This window comes from Hyperolius riggenbachi, chromosome 6, assembly GCF_040937935.1.
Source record: "Hyperolius riggenbachi isolate aHypRig1 chromosome 6, aHypRig1.pri, whole genome shotgun sequence".
Lineage (NCBI taxonomy): Eukaryota > Metazoa > Chordata > Amphibia > Anura > Hyperoliidae > Hyperolius > Hyperolius riggenbachi.
The window spans coordinates 131661140-131677884 of NC_090651.1; the positions used below are offsets into that span (position 1 = coordinate 131661140).

Sequence of the window (16745 nt, forward strand, 5' to 3'; positions counted from 1 at the left end):
GGTTTTAACTATCATCTGTATGCTGATGACACCCAGATCTACCTCCACACCCTTTACATATCCCCCACTACCATGTACAAGGTCTCCTCCTGCCTATCAGCCACCTCCTCCTGGATGTCCGCTAGGTAAACTAAATCTAGACAAAACGGAATTTATGATCTTCCCACCTCAGCCATCCCTGAACCTCCCAGATGTGCATGCCACTGTTAACCACACTACCATTCGCCCTACCTCTCAAGCCCGCTCTCTGGGTGTCACCCTGGACTCCGCACTCTTCTTCACTCCCCACATCTAAAACATCACAAAGTCCTGCAACTTTCCTCCTTCGTAACATCTGCAAGATCCGTCCTTTCCTGACCTCTGCCACCAACAAACTCCTCATTCATGCCCTCATAATTTCCTGCCTTGACTACTGCAATGCCCTTCTGTCTGGTCTCCCTATGACCCGAATTGCCCCGCTGCAGTCCATCATGAATGCGGCAGCCAGAATTATCTACTCCTCCCATCGCTCCACCACGGCGGCTCCCCTCCGTGAATCCCTCCACTGGCTTCCTATCCAGTCCAGAATCAGATTCAAGACACAGTGTCTGACCTACAAATCTGTCCACAAAACCTGTCCAATCTACATTTCCGATCTTACTCAGAGGTACACACCTAGCCGCTCACTCCGCTCCTCGAATGAACTTCGCCTGACCGCCTCCCCCCCATCACCCAGTCCTCTGCACGCCTCCAGGACTTCTCAAGAGCTGCTCCAACACTATGGAACTCATTACCTCCACCCATTAGGGCTGCCCCCTCCTTCAACATCTTCAAGAAGCCCTCAAAACTCACCTTTTCACTCTGGCCTACCACCCTTCACAAGTGCTCTAAACCAGCAGCTGAACTCTGGTTCCCTACCTTTCGTGTCTCTACCTCTCCTTCTAGATTGTAAGCCTTTGGGCAGGGTCCTCCTCCTTTTGTGTCCTACCTGATCATGCACCTCCATTACTGTGCACCCATGCTATGCATTTGAGTGAACCTGACTTGCCTAATCTCCATGCTCCCATCCAGTGACTAAGCATTACCTTGTACTCATACTGTGCTGCGTGATCTGGTTTTTCTTGTATTCCTGTATTGTCATATTGCTGTATGTCACTCCTAAATATTGTCTGTAACCTAAACTAATGTCCAATAATATGTTGGCGCTTTATAAATACAATAAATAAATAATAAATAGTGTGTTTTTCTGTTAAATTAATAAAAATGTATAATAATAAAAAAAAACATACCTAATCAATAAAAATTGAAGAAATAATTTTACAGTCCTTTAATATCTAGACCTAGACTGTTAGAAAGGGATATTATAAAAATGTATAGTTGCTAAAAAAAAAATAAAAACATTTCTACATGATATCAGCTGTTAAAAAACTGAGAAATAATTAAATAACAAACAGATTCTGACTGAGAACTTTTTTTCTAGTGGTTCTAGTACTTGTTAAAGAACAAGCGACACCCATGCTAACCTAGAAATAAAAAAACACATATATAAGTAGATAAATACTACTTCTACTTACATAACTGATGTATTGTGCTATCCACGTAATGATTCCTGTGAATTTTATAAAGGAAAAGCAGAAAATCCTATTCTAGGCAGTGGCCATCTTGCCAAGCTAATTCTGACATCATATCCTCCCTGTGACAGACGAGCCGTCAGTGCGCAGAAAATGCAGCCGCAATCGACTTCCTGCCTCGGTTGTCGTTGCGCTGCCCCAATCAGAATCTCATGTCTGTGGACACCAGGCAGTCCAGCCTGGGGGGACTCTGCTGTCTTCAGGGGAGTAGTTAGCAGAGTTCTTTTCATGAAGCCTGTGCCCTGTGACTTGCTAATGAAGCCAGAGGGGTAACACTCAGATGTTAATTAACAAACCAGGAGTCTTTTCAGAGCCAAGGAAGCTAATCCCAGCAGGGGGCAGACTTAGTGGAACCATTCAGCCAGGATAGGGAAACATAGAGTTATGATCTTTATGCATGTTTTAGAAGTACCATACATCGGAGAGCTGTGGGAGTTATATCATTCTGCTGGTCCGGATCTTGTGAGTATTTTGATATTAAATTGGGGCCACTGGCAGAATCAGAACTCTGGGAATTCCACCGTTTTTTAACCGGGCATGCAAACATGCCCAAGTTTGATATCATATTAATCGGTAGGTTCTGGGGATCGAGAATATGTAATTATTATTTGTGTGCCGGCCGCGCAGGTCTGCCTAGTGAACATGTCATGATTATGAGGTTGCTAAAGCCCCTGCCCAGATGTGATTACCATAGTCCGGCCTGGGGGCCGACTCTGGAAGCCCGCCTCTGATCTCAGCTCCATTAAAAGTGAATAAGCTGCCTGGGAAAGGAGTCCTCCCATTCCATACATATGAGAACATCCTGCTGCCAGCTCAGAGGACATAGGGCTGGTGGCCATTTTGCTGAACTTTGAATGAAGCCCTGAGACAAAGGACACATGTGCTGGCGGCCATCTTGATTGGCCATCTCTTCTGTAACCTGGAACAAAGACTTCTGCTGAACTTTGATTGAAACCAAGAACTTTATGATTTTCCCACAAAAAGGACATCTTTCCAGGAACTAAGTATTTTTCTCCCTTCTTTTATTTTTTTATACTGGCTATTACCGTTTTAATAATTGTTGATTTTAATAATTGTCTGTATATATTAATTATTTATATTGCTGTGAATAAAAGACTTCCTCCAAGTCATTCACTGTTCCGCTACCCTGCTTATCAGCACACACAGAACTGATCCCGGGTCTCTGAAGATACGCTACTGTTTGTTTGTTGTTGGCTAGACAGAATACCGTGTGTTTAACCGTTTTATTCGCAGGACTAGTCAGTCAGTTAGTGGGCTCCACGGTCCCATGGTAACCGCGGTGGTGGCAGTTTACTCTGAACCAGTGGGTGAAGTTGTAATCACCCGTATCTCACAGGCTCCCTTCTGAGTTGTCTGCGGCTAATTCTTAACGGTTCCTGCGCATTGACTGCGACCAGAGTTCGCACGATCCGTGCGCTGGCACCGTTTAGAAGGCTAAGTGCGGTCAGCCACAAGGGATCCTGTGACAGTGTTAGGCAGCGGTTGGGACCTGTGTTGTGCTGAAAGTATCTAAGATAGTGCTAGCGCTATCAAGAAACGAACTAATTCGTTGGTGTAGCTGGAAGGCAATATATTTTTTATATATACAGAGAGACTGTGTAGCCAGTACCCCTCCCCAAAAGTTTTATTTTATTTGGCATGGAAATGTCCGGGAATTACCAGAACATGTGCCTGTCGGACCTGCAAAATCTTTGCCAAGCGAGGTGCATTGACGTCGGCCGCAGGAAACAACAGGACCTGATAGCAGACTTGTCCAGATGGGATACCCAGCTACGGCGGGAGCCGGGAGTGTCCGCTGAGGTGGATACCAGCCCATCTGACAATCGAGGGGAACCAGAGGCTGAAGATCCTAGGCGTACAGAGATTGAGCATCCTGCGGGCCCTGTTGCAACAGTTACGCCAGAGAATGTCAGTGTGGACCCCAATCCCAGAGTTTCTGACAGTACTCGCCCGGAACTGGCCAGTACTGGACTGTCCATGGGTGCTGACCCGCTAATGCAGCAGGCATTACAAAAGCTGATGGACACTGACCTGGACAAGTACCTGCAGTACATGCGTGAGGAGCGCCAATCTGCAGAAGCGCGGACAGAGCGCCAAATGCGGGAGGAACGGGAGCGGCAAGCTGCTGCTGCTGCTGAACGCCACGCGGAGAGGGATGCCGCTGAGCAAGAACGGGAGCGCCAACGACAGCATGAGCTAAACATGGCAAAAGTGCAACAGGCCAGCCGGAGTTCACCGCCCAGCCTCCCTGCTGAAGGAGCTGCAGCACCCGTAAGTGCAAAATTTAAATTTGCTAATATTGAAAAAGACACAGACATTGACTTGTTTTTGCGGTCTTTTGAAAAAGCGTGCCGTCAGTATCGTCTGTCCCAAGACCAGTGGGCCAGACATCTGACACCTTTGCTGCGCTACAAAGCGCTTGATGCCTTCACAGAATTGCCTGCGGAGAAGGATAATGATTATGCTGCTATAAAAGACGCTATCATTACTAAGTACCAGCTGACGCCAGAAGCCTATCGGAAAAAGTTCAGGGCCTGGCAGAAAAAGTCTTCTGATTCGTACCGAGATGTGGTCAGCAGCTTACTCACCACACTCCGCCAGTGGACTCTAGGCCTCACCAAAGGGTCTTATGGCGTCCTGGAGGACTTGATAGTCCTCGAACAATTTCTGAACATTTGCCCTGCTGATGTACGACAATTTGTGTTGGAGCGCAAGCCTGCGTCAGCCACTGTTGCTGCAGACCTTGCTGAGACTTTTGCAACTACCCGGGTGGCTGATACCCGCAGAACTGTCCCATCCAGCTGGAGAGGAGGTCAGCCCAATACCTCGGCAGACCCTCCTGCCACTGTGAGCCGTCAGCCACAGAGGCCATCCAGCACAGCTTCTGCACCCAGGGCTGCAGCCCCTGGAGAGGTCACCTGTCACTACTGCCGCCAGCCCGGACACATGAAATTCGACTGTCCGGAGCGGAGACAGACACCACCAGCACCTGGATCATCTGCATCACCTGTACCTCACCCACAGCATAGGCAACCCACCAGCGAACCACAGCCTGGATCATCAGATTTTGTCCTGTTTGCCCGCGGAAAGGAAATCCGCGACCGAACCGACCAGCAGCAACTTGTTAGAGTGAACGGCAAAGTTGTCACCGGATTTCGAGACACCGGAGCTGACATCACGTTAGTTCACTCACACCTTGTGCCAAAGGAGAGCATCAGCTCCAGCCGATCCCTTGCCCTTACTGGAGTAGAGGGCACCCTTTTTCACATAGCCCACGCGACAGTGGAGCTGGATTGGGGATTAGGAATCCAAGAAAGGGTTGTTGGGGTTATGAAGGATCTCCCAGTCCCTGTGTTGCTTGGGACTGATTTGGGCAAGCTTGTGTCCTACTATGAACCTGCCACGACCGCCTTGTCGCTCACGGAAGGAGACGGACTCTCCACCCACCACCAGGTACTTTATACACTTGGGGGAGCACCAGGGGGAGGTGGGTTGAATGTGCCCAGTTCAAGGGTACCAGGTTCAATAGTGTCTGCTTCAAAGGCACCTGAGTTTGATGTACAGACTGTCTGTTGTGATGATGCTGTAACTGTACCTGAGTTTCCTGTACAACCTGTCTGTAATGAAAAAATGTCTATACCTGTCAATTTCATTACTGCATGCAATGATGATTTGAGTAATGTCCGTCTGTGCCATTCTGACAGTGTACCTGTGCTAGCAGTACCGCGCAGCTGCACTGCTCAGAACCCGAGCTCAGAACAGGTGGAGGGGGTTCCGGCCTCCTCCCACTCCTCTGACCGCAGGGATGAGACCTTCCAGCCGCTGGCCTTGTGTGACATGAGCCAGTTGGCTGAAACTGACAGCGCCGTATTCTCAGCCGCACTACAAAGTGACCCAAGCCTGGAGGTGCTCAGGCAGCAAGCCGCTGAGCCCCTCGCAGACGGGGCCGCTTTCAAGGTGTACTGGGAAGGTGGGAGACTGTACAGTGAGTCTGTACAGCCCCCTACAGGTAGATCCCACGCTAATACCAAATGGCTTGTGGTCCCGAGTGCGTTCAGGGGACATGTGCTGAAATCCGCACATGGTAATCCTCTGACAGGGCACTCCGGGGTCCGCAAGACACTTGCCGGTATTCGGAAACAGTTTTATTGGCCCCGGATGAACAGGGATGTAGCAAACTACTGCAGAGCATGTGCCGTCTGTCAGGAGCTGGGAAGGTCCAGGGATTCCCACGGGGTTCCCTTAGGTCCACAGCCACTTAGCAGGGGAACCCTGCGTGGGCTGGCTGTTGACCTAACCAACCCACTGCCCGTTGTCAGCAGTCCCGGCAGACACCACGTCCGACTGCAGTGGCGCAAACGCCCTGTCCAGAACGGTCCATGTCGGGTTAACCCTGAGGGTAGCGGACAGCGACCTGTCCAGGTGAACCGAGCCGCAGGCGCCAATGGGTTTCCCCGCCGTCCCGGCAGCCGACACCAACACGCTGATGGGCTGTCCCGGTGTCAGGGGGAACTAGACCCAACAGCGCCAATGGCTGCTACGGAGGATGTCTTGGTGACAACCCCCTACACAGCATCAGAAAGGGGAGGTGTGACGGACGAGCCGTCAGTGCGCAGAAAATGCAGCCGCAATCGACTTCCTGCCTCGGTTGTCGTTGCGCTGCCCCAATCAGAATCTCATGTCTGTGGACACCAGGCAGTCCAGCCTGGGGGGACTCTGCTGTCTTCAGGGGAGTAGTTAGCAGAGTTCTTTTCATGAAGCCTGTGCCCTGTGACTTGCTAATGAAGCCAGAGGGGTAACACTCAGATGTTAATTAACAAACCAGGAGTCTTTTCAGAGCCAAGGAAGCTAATCCCAGCAGGGGGCAGACTTAGTGGAACCATTCAGCCAGGATAGGGAAACATAGAGTTATGATCTTTATGCATGTTTTAGAAGTACCATACATCGGAGAGCTGTGGGAGTTATATCATTCTGCTGGTCCGGATCTTGTGAGTATTTTGATATTAAATTGGGGCCACTGGCAGAATCAGAACTCTGGGAATTCCACCGTTTTTTAACCGGGCATGCAAACATGCCCAAGTTTGATATCATATTAATCGGTAGGTTCTGGGGATCGAGAATATGTAATTATTATTTGTGTGCCGGCCGCGCAGGTCTGCCTAGTGAACATGTCATGATTATGAGGTTGCTAAAGCCCCTGCCCAGATGTGATTACCATAGTCCGGCCTGGGGGCCGACTCTGGAAGCCCGCCTCTGATCTCAGCTCCATTAAAAGTGAATAAGCTGCCTGGGAAAGGAGTCCTCCCATTCCATACATATGAGAACATCCTGCTGCCAGCTCAGAGGACATAGGGCTGGTGGCCATTTTGCTGAACTTTGAATGAAGCCCTGAGACAAAGGACACATGTGCTGGCGGCCATCTTGATTGGCCATCTCTTCTGTAACCTGGAACAAAGACTTCTGCTGAACTTTGATTGAAACCAAGAACTTTATGATTTTCCCACAAAAAGGACATCTTTCCAGGAACTAAGTATTTTTCTCCCTTCTTTTATTTTTTTATACTGGCTATTACCGTTTTAATAATTGTTGATTTTAATAATTGTCTGTATGTATTAATTATTTATATTGCTGTGAATAAAAGACTTCCTCCAAGTCATTCACTGTTCCGCTACCCTGCTTATCAGCACACACAGAACTGATCCCGGGTCTCTGAAGATACGCTACTGTTTGTTTGTTGTTGGCTAGACAGAATACCGTGTGTTTAACCGTTTTATTCGCAGGACTAGTCAGTCAGTTAGTGGGCTCCACGGTCCCATGGTAACCGCGGTGGTGGCAGTTTACTCTGAACCAGTGGGTGAAGTTGTAATCACCCGTATCTCACAGGCTCCCTTCTGAGTTGTCTGCGGCTAATTCTTAACGGTTCCTGCGCATTGACTGCGACCAGAGTTCGCACGATCCGTGCGCTGGCACCGTTTAGAAGGCTAAGTGCGGTCAGCCACAAGGGATCCTGTGACACTCCCTGACTCTTGTTTTCCCCCCTCCCTTCTCTTGCTCATTGTGTATTCATTAGCTGCCCTCCTCCCAGAGTCTTCAGACACTCCCACTGAGGTGTATACTAACAACTGCATGGTCTTTTTTTTTATTTACAAATCCAATCACCGAGTCACCTCAGCCTTGCTTGTAAACACAAGTAATCAGAGGGTGTTTTTTGATAAGCAGCTAGGCAGGGAAATAAATGGAAGAGGAGGAATATATTATAGATAAAAAGAACTCCCAGCATTCAACTCTTTGGCACTAGGGCCAGTGCTCCTAAAGTATGTGATAACTACAAACCATAACAGCAGAAAAAGTTTTGCAAGTTTTGAATGCAGGATTAGCATCTTTATCACTTAAAGGGGCACTACAGCGAAAAGCTGTAAAATGTTAAATATGTGCAAACATATACAAATAAGAGGTACATCTTTTCCAGAGTAAAATGACTATAAATTACTTTTCTCCTATGTTGCTGTCACTTACAGTAGGCAGTAGAAATCTGACAGAAGTGACAGGTTTTGGACCCCTTTAATACACTCAGACCAGTTGCTGTTGAAATTTGATTTTTATGGTGACAATATCGCTCAACAAAAATGATCAGTCAACACTAGAAAAAGAGGACAGTTGAGAACCATCCTCAGGCTGTAGCCAGTTTACACGAATCTACACAAACCTGCTAAAATTGTAATTAGTTCTTCATTCCATTCTCTGAGTCTGACCCCTGTGGAGGTCAAGGTATTACTTAACATGTTACAGAAGCAACACCTTGTAGTTTTTATAACTTTAGATTGTAAGCTTGCAAGGGCAGGATTCTTTCCCTTTTGGGTCTCGCGGGTTGTTGTACATTTTTGCTAATACAACTGTCAGTGTAACGTGTTATATATTGCTTACCAATTGTTATATTTTGTACCAATGTCTGTAATTTCATGTACACCATTGTCTATATCTTTATGTAGCCATGTTTGTTTTCACTGTGTACAGAGCCATGGAAAATAATGGAGGTACAAGACAGAGAGCCTAGTAGGAGAGGAGAAATTGTAGGAAGACCTCTCACCAGGATTGCAGACATCATCAGTGCTGTTTTGTAGTGACATGCTGTTAAAAGAAGCCACTGAAATATGAAATGAGGATAGATTAATGGGGAAAACAACAGGGTGGGAGAGGGAGCTGGAAAAAGAGATAGGTTTAGCTGCAGTCAAGCTAATCTAAATTTCCTGGAGCTTGCTTCTCTGCTCACAGCAGAAGTCAGCTGTCAGCACCTGTATCACTGGTCTCTGCAACAGCAGACTGCCCTTCATTATTGATTAATTACTCTGATCAGGATAAATAATCAATAGTCTAGGGGACTCTGATATTGCAGCAGCAAGTGCACATGACTACTAATGACTGAATCACTAAACGTCTGAAAACTAAATGTCTGAATCAGAGCCGGGACAAGGTCCTCCAGCACCCAAGGCTGAGACACCAAAGTGCGCCCCTCCATCCCTGCCACCCCAGCCATCACACACTGATTGCTATTAGACTAAGAGGCGCCACAGGGCCCACAACCTCCCCAACACCTTAATATCTAGTTATCTGGCTTGCAGTCACTGCCATGTATCCCCTTTTCTTATTTCTTTCTGCTTCAAACACAATTAGGAATGACAGCTGAATGAATTCTGCGCCCCTCCTACACTGCGCCCTGAGGCTGGAGCCTCTCCAGCCTATGCCTCGGCCCGGCCCTGGTCTGAATCACTAAACACATCCTGCCACCTCTCCCTGCTATTGTCCAAGCTGCAGCACAGCATCATTCTCTCTACGCACCCTGCTGCCCTGAACATTCACTCACTGCAGGCTATGTGTAGAGAGTGAGGAAACATATTGCCCATGGGACAGGAAGAGTTAAAGAGACACTGAAGCGAGAATAATTCTCGCTTCAGAGCTCATAGTTAGCAGGGGCACGTGTGCCCCTGCTAAAACGCCGCTATCCTGCGGCTAAACGGGGGTCCCTTCACCCCCAACCCCCCCCCCCTCCCCCCGCAAAATCAACGACCAAATTGGTCGTAGATTTTGCTGCTCCTAGAGGCAGGGCTAACGGCTGCAGCCCTGCCTCTAGTCGCGTCTGACAGCGGCGCATCGCCGTCTCTCCCCTGCCCCTCTCAACGAAGGAAGACTGAGAGGGGCGGGGGAGAGGCGGAGATACGCCCTGACAGACGCGCGTGGGGCAGGGCTGCGGCGGTTAGCCCTGCCTCAATCCGGAAGAGATCCCCGGCTGCACGGAGGGGATTTCAGGGGGTAAGGGACCCCTGTTTAGCCGCGCGATAGCGGCGTTTCAGCAGGGGCACACATGCCCCTGCTAACTATGAGCTCTGAAGCGAGATTTATTCTCACTTCAGAGTCTCTTTAAGGGTGCTACATCTAGTGCAGGAAGTAGTACAGTCCCCTGCACTGCCTGCTGTTATTTTCCCGAATGTTGCCCAAACTATGTGAAAAGTTCCCAGGTGGAAGAACTCATTGACTGAGCACCACAGTAGCACCCCTAGCCCTGGCTACACCCGCAGCTGCGACCACCTGCGGCCCTATGGTAGGTATGCCACTGTCGGAGCCACTCGCATTACAGATGTGAGTGGCTTATTATGATTGGCTTCATTTTGAAGAGAGGCATCATAATTGGGTCAAGTGTGAGCAGAAAGTTTTGCAGGACACATGCTGCAAGCAGTGACTTAGCAAAAGAGCTTGGGGCCCCAGTGTGTGTTTTACATAGGGCCCCAAACACTGTATTGGTACGGAGCCACTAACCCTACCAAGGGCACCTGAAATGTCTGAGAGGTGTAATGAGACTAAGAAAACAGTTTAAGGATTACTAAAATTCAATGCACAGATAGAGGTGTTCATTGGCAGCATAACACAAATGAAAAGCTAATAAGATGGATGAAAGAGGGCCCCTATTGGGCCCCTCTAGTCCAGGGGCCCCGGTGCGGTTGCAAACACTGCGCTAGTATTGCTTCTTTAAGGAATCTATGCAGCTCTAAGGTATACTTAACCTTGTAGTCCACCAAATGTGCAAGTGCTTGTACTGTACCTCCAATGACAGAATTGTTTTTGTTTGTTTTTTTGCAGCACAGACTGTACCAGGGCATGCTGGGCAATTTCTAGGACAAATTATGAAACTTTTAACTTCTGAAAGTGAACTTTTACTGGTCCCTTGGAGTTTACTATAATGAGATTATACTGTAATAATAATACCCAGTACAATTTACGAAAAATGTTAAAACTGTGTGGATATTTCTTAAATACCAATACATGGAAAATGTATCTGTCAAAAGAAAAACTAGATTTGGAAAGTTTAGTAAAGTTTTTGCTTAGTTCATAGTCTACAGTTCAGGAAAAATGTGATTTTTAAACTGGTACACTTATATGAATTTCACTTGTTTTCAACATTATACAATGTTCAAATCAAATGCTGCTCTTTTATATCTCTGAGACATTTCTGGATACTTCCTAAGTACAGCAGTATTATTCATAGCAGTCCATAGTAATGGAAAAAGCTCTATCCCATGGAGCCATATCAATCATGCCATGCACTGATGATGAGGAGCAAGAAACTCTTAAACAGCTGTATGCATGTTGGCTTGGTGTGTGGTGTTGAGCTCGGATTTCACATAATTATACAATTATGATGCAACATTTCTGGAAAACTCATAGTTAATTGTGCTCATAATCGAAATTATGATCTGTAATTTCACAATGACTCATAATTACACAAAAATGTAACAATTTCTTCTTGGGAAACTTCTATGTGGGTGTCAAATCAGATTGGAGACCAACTATGAATGCTGTTGGATATTGGGGACTGCCTATGACTGCTGGGATATATACTGGGGGCCATCTATGACTGCAAGTATATATTGGGGGGTCAAATTGGGAGACCCCAAATACTGTATACTGACATATACAGTATTTAGGGTCTCTTATTAAAGGATACCCAAAGTGACATGTGATATGATGAGATAGACATGTGTATGTACAGTGCCTAGCACACAAATAACTATGCTATGTTCCTTTTTTTCTTTCTCTGCCTGTAAGAGTTACATATCAGGTATGTAAGTGGCTGACTCAGTCCTGACTCAGACAAGAAGTGACTACAGTGTGACCCTCACTGATAAGAAATTCCCCTTGTTATCTCTTTCTTGCTCTCAGAAGCCATTTTCTGCTAGGAAAGTTTTTTATAGTTGGAATTCCTTATCAGTGAGGGTCACACTGTAGTCACTTCCTGTCTGAATCAGGACTGAGTCAGCCACTTACATACCTGATATATAACTCTTTCAGACTGAGAAAGAAAAAAAGGAACACAGCATAGTTATTTGTGTGCTAGGCACTGTACATACACATGTCTATCTCATCATGTCACATGTCACTTCGGGTATCCTTTAACCTATTTTGGTTCCTGGACGTAGAAACTACGTCCAGGAACCATGCGCGCTCCCGCGGCCAATCGCGCGTGTGCACGCGCGCTCCCGGCCCACGGTTCGTTAGCCAGGCAATCAGAGAATCGGGCTATGGTGCCCGATCACTGATTCCTCTCCCCCGCTGAAAAAGCGACAGCTTCTCTCGGAAGCTGCGCCTTTTTCGGCTGTTACCTCGCCAATGCGTCGCTCTAAGCGTATGTTACGCTTAGAGTGACGTCATGTAAACAAACTCATGGCCGCCATCTTGTGGCCAAAAAGTAATACTACAACTAAAAGTAAAAAAAAATAAAAATGAACACACATTTACATTATAAACCTATTGTTTACATCCCACCCTCCCAAAACTACCCAAATAAAATGTTTAATATAAAAAAAAAACATTACAATAAAAAAAAAACAACATGTAAATATTTACCTAAGGGTCTAAACTTTTTAAATATTAATGTAAAGATGATCTATTTCTATATTTTTTTATTTTAACCACTTCACCACTTAGGCGTTTTACCCCCTGACCACCAGAGCAATTTTCACCTTTCAGCGCTCCTTCCATTCATTCGTCTATAACTTTATCATTACTTATCACAATTAAACGATCTATATCTTGTTTTTTCCACCACTAATTAGGCTTTCTTTAGATGGGACATTATGCCAAGAATTATTTTATTCTAAATGTGTTTTAATGGGAAAATAGGAAAAATCTGGGAAAAAATTAATTATTTTTCAGTTTTCGGCCATTATAGTTTTTAATTAATGCATGCTACTGTAATTAAAACCCATGAAATGTATTTGCCCTTTTGTCCCGGTTATAAAACTGTTATAAAATTGTCCCTATCACAATGTTTGGCGCCAATATTTTATTTGGAAATAAAGGTGCATTTTTTTTTCAGTTTTGCGTCTATCCCTAATTACAAGCCCATAGTTTATAAAGTAACAGTGTTGTACCCTCCTGACATAAATATTTAAAAAGTTCAGTCCCTAAGGTAACTATTTATGTATTTTTTTTATTGTACATTTTTTTATTTTTTTTTAATTACAAAAAAAAAAAATTGGGAGTGTGGGAGGTAATGAGTTAATTTTTGTGTAAAAGTAATTTATTTGTATGTGATAAATGTGTAGGGGGTAGTTTTACTATTTGGCCACAAGATGGCCACAGTAACTTTTTGTTTTAATGCGACCTCCAAGCGTCCTTCCGGAAGCTTGGAGGAAGTACTTGGAGGCTGGGTAAGATCACAATGATCGCGCTGCCCATCGGAGAGCAGCGGATCATTGCGGGGCTTAGATCAACGAACGGGAATGGATTTTCCCGTTCATTGATCTCCGGGCGAGCGGGCAGCGGTGTGTTTACTAGCGGCGGGCGGCGTGTTTACGAGCGGGAGCGCGGACAGCGGCGGGAGTGCGCAAAGTACGGATTTCTCCATCCCTGGGGGGTTAAAGGATGGAAAAAGGGATGGAGAAATTCATACGGGCGGGGGGAAAGTGGTTAAACTTGTAAATAGTGATAGATGCAAAACGGAAAAAATGCACCTTTATTTCCAAATAAAATATTGTCACCATACATTGTGATAGGGACATAATTTTAACGGTGTAATAACCGGGACATATGGGCAAATACAATACGTGAGTTTTAATTATGGAGGCATGTATTATTTTAAAACTACAATGGCTGAAAACTGAGAAATAATGATTTTTTCCATTTTTTTCTTATTCTTCCTGTTAAAATGCATTTACAGTAAAGTGGCTCTTAGCAAAATGTACCCCCCAAAGAAAGCCTAATTGGTGGCAGAAAAAACAAGATATAGATCAGTTCATTGTGATAAGTAGTGATAAAGTTATAGGCTAATGAATGGGAGGTGAACATTTCTCAAGTGAAAACGTCGGAACGCGAATGGGTTAATGATAGATATTGGGGACACCTATGACTGGTGTATATTGGGGGTTCACTTATTAATACTGGTGGACATTGGGGATACCTATGATAGCTGGAGTATTTTGGGGACATGTATCATCTCTGGCATACATTGGGGACATATTTCACTGTTGACAGATACTGGGGATGAGCAGGGCCGGTTCTAGACTCTTTGATTCCTGAGGCAAACTTGTGAGGATGCCCCCCCCCCCCCAATTTGGAATGATTGCACAGCACTTAACAATTTACTCTGCTTCATTTTATGTTCTCACATGACATGCTGCAGCTGAACGCTAAATAGCACACTGGTTGTCTGTGAGTCTGTGACAAACTGCTCCCCCTCGGACACTCCATTCCTCCTAAGTCAGGACAGAAGTGCCACCTCCTCCCTTCTGCTGCGCAAGTCAAATGATACACTGCTGCTCTCCTGCCTTCCCCCCTCCTCACTCACTGTCAGACTCCTCACACAGCACAACAAGCTGCTTTACCCCAATGATTACCTCTTCACCTCACTCGCTCTCCTCTTGCTTCTCCTCCTACTCTGACTTTATGTTGTTAGTGTAAACACAGTACAAACATGCTGCCCCTGTAATCGCTGCACCTGATGCAAATGTTTCACCTTGCTTCATGAGAGAACTGGCCCTGGGGATGAGTGAGCATCAGCGTTGAGCATGCTCAGTAGATGCTTCAAGTTTGTGCAAACAGAATTTTCCTGGAGTCACACATTCTTATTTAATGAAGTGAATATGAACTGTACACAGCAGCCATAGCAGTGTGACATACTCTAAACTCAGAGAAATAATACCCTTTAAACTTTTGAAAATGTTCAGCACTATCCTGTTATGAGAAGTGTTTGTTCAGTCAGATACAAGTGTTTTGGCTTCTAATTACTTTTCTGGAGGGCTGCTGATTCCCTCATCTGCAAAGATAAAGCAATGGTTTATTAACCCACTTGCAATTAAAAATGGAGGGAACATAGATAAGTTCTAAACAGGACTGGTACTATTTGTACCCTTTTTACCTTATCATGTCACATGGCAGTTCAGGTGTCCTTTAAACAGATGTGCTTACAGAGAAATGCTGCGCAATAAAATAGCTGTGATAGTATTATAGTTATCATCTATTAGGGCTCGTTTCCACTAGTGTGAATCCGCATGCGGGCACTGCACGCGGATTCGCATAGGCAATGTCAGTGGATGGGGCTGTTTCCACTTCTGCGGGTGCGGCAGCGTTTTTTGAAGCGGCAGAAATCTGCACGGCAGAGCCGTCAGATTTCGCGTGCAGAAGGAATGTGCACGAATCGCCGCTAATGTATCTTAATAGGGAAATCGCATGCGGGGTGACCATGCGTTTTTTGACGCGAAATCGCATGCGATTTCGCATAGGTAATAATGTTAATTTACACCAGCAGTGACATGGTTAAATTCGCATATACCTTACCTATGCGGAATCGCATGCGAAATCGCGGCAAAAACGCATGCAGAATCGCACCCGCATGCGATTTCGTTCGCGGTGGAATGCAGGCGATTCCGCACCGCACTAGTGGCAACGAGCCCTTATAGTTAAGCCTTATATCTTACCTGAGCTGCTCCAACAAGAGTAATTTCTTCCTGCAAAATAGTGAAACAAGTTTTTATTTTAGTTCCCTCCTCCCATACGACTGCTCCCTACCACAAAGCTAACCTGTTAGATGCTGGGAGTTTCATGTTAATATTAAATACATCAGTAAACATCAAGACTGGGTCAGACATTGGCAATGATTAACATCATCGAGTTCAAAGAATACATAGAAATCCTAGCTCATTTTTTTCATGGTTTCAGCATTGCCATTCATCCTTTTAAAATATAACATACAAACTACAACAGGTTTTTTTGGGAATTAAATCACAGCTGAGGCACAGTAGTGCGTGGTCCGGTATTAGTCATGGAGAATTCGAAGACATAACACAAAAGTTGTTTAGGTGAAACAGTAAGTCACTAAAAGTATTACCTAAACAGCTGAGGCACAGTGTCTGTTTGCAAAAGACAAAAGTATCTGATTGCAAAAGACATGCGTTGAGGATTTATTCCCTGCCCTTAAATCACTGCCCAGTCTGTCAATGTTCCTATCCTGACCCTATTTGATTATGTGATAACATGGTGGAAACGAGTACTACTGCACAACTGGGATCTATGTGGAGGCCAGACAGTGATTGTAGGGCAGGGAGCATGACAGCAGGACAGGTAAGATAACTAAGCTCTAAAAGGTGTAGAGACAAAAAGGAAGACATTCGAGAACGCCAATAGTGTGGTTGATATTTTGCAAATAGGAAATTAAGAAATGTGTAATGTACTTACAAGTGTGGGTTGCCACCACAGGCAACCACTATATGCGCAGATGGGGAAATTATCCTGTCCCTCTTAGGCTAAGAAGTCGCTCTCTGTAGAAAGAAAATAAGTAGTAACACCCATCCACCGGGTGGATATTCAAATAAAATTTTGAAAATACAGAGGTGCCAGCAAAGTATAAAATATATTAAGAACAATTTAAAATGGAATACTGGTGGACTTACCTCCCCAAAAATGACACGACAGTAATGTATCATAAAAAATATAACATTTATTTCTTACTCCCAAAATTCTGCAACGCGTTTCGCGGGTCTATCGCCTGCTTCCTCAGGAAAGGTACAATAAGGAGCAACTAAAAAAACATAAAACGTACAAGAAGGTATAAAATGTCTAAACATC

The 16745-nt window shown here is 45.4% G+C and overlaps 1 protein-coding gene across 3 annotated transcripts in view; it reads right to left on the reverse strand.

Annotated features, from left to right (window-relative positions):
• Positions 1-16425, reverse strand: part of LOC137521117 (flavin-containing monooxygenase 5-like) — a 142557-nt gene extending 126132 nt beyond the window's left edge. The window contains exons 1-2 of one of the 3 annotated variants that reach the window (XM_068239932.1): positions 16356-16425; positions 15599-15628 (exon numbers count right to left, since the gene is read on the reverse strand). The gene's annotated coding sequence lies outside the window, so the exon portion shown is untranslated. Of the gene's footprint in view, positions 1-15598; positions 15644-16355 lie in introns of those variants that run through there. The other 2 variants (XM_068239933.1, XM_068239934.1) reach the window with 2 other exon arrangements.
• Between the last annotated feature and the right edge of the window lie 320 nt (positions 16426-16745).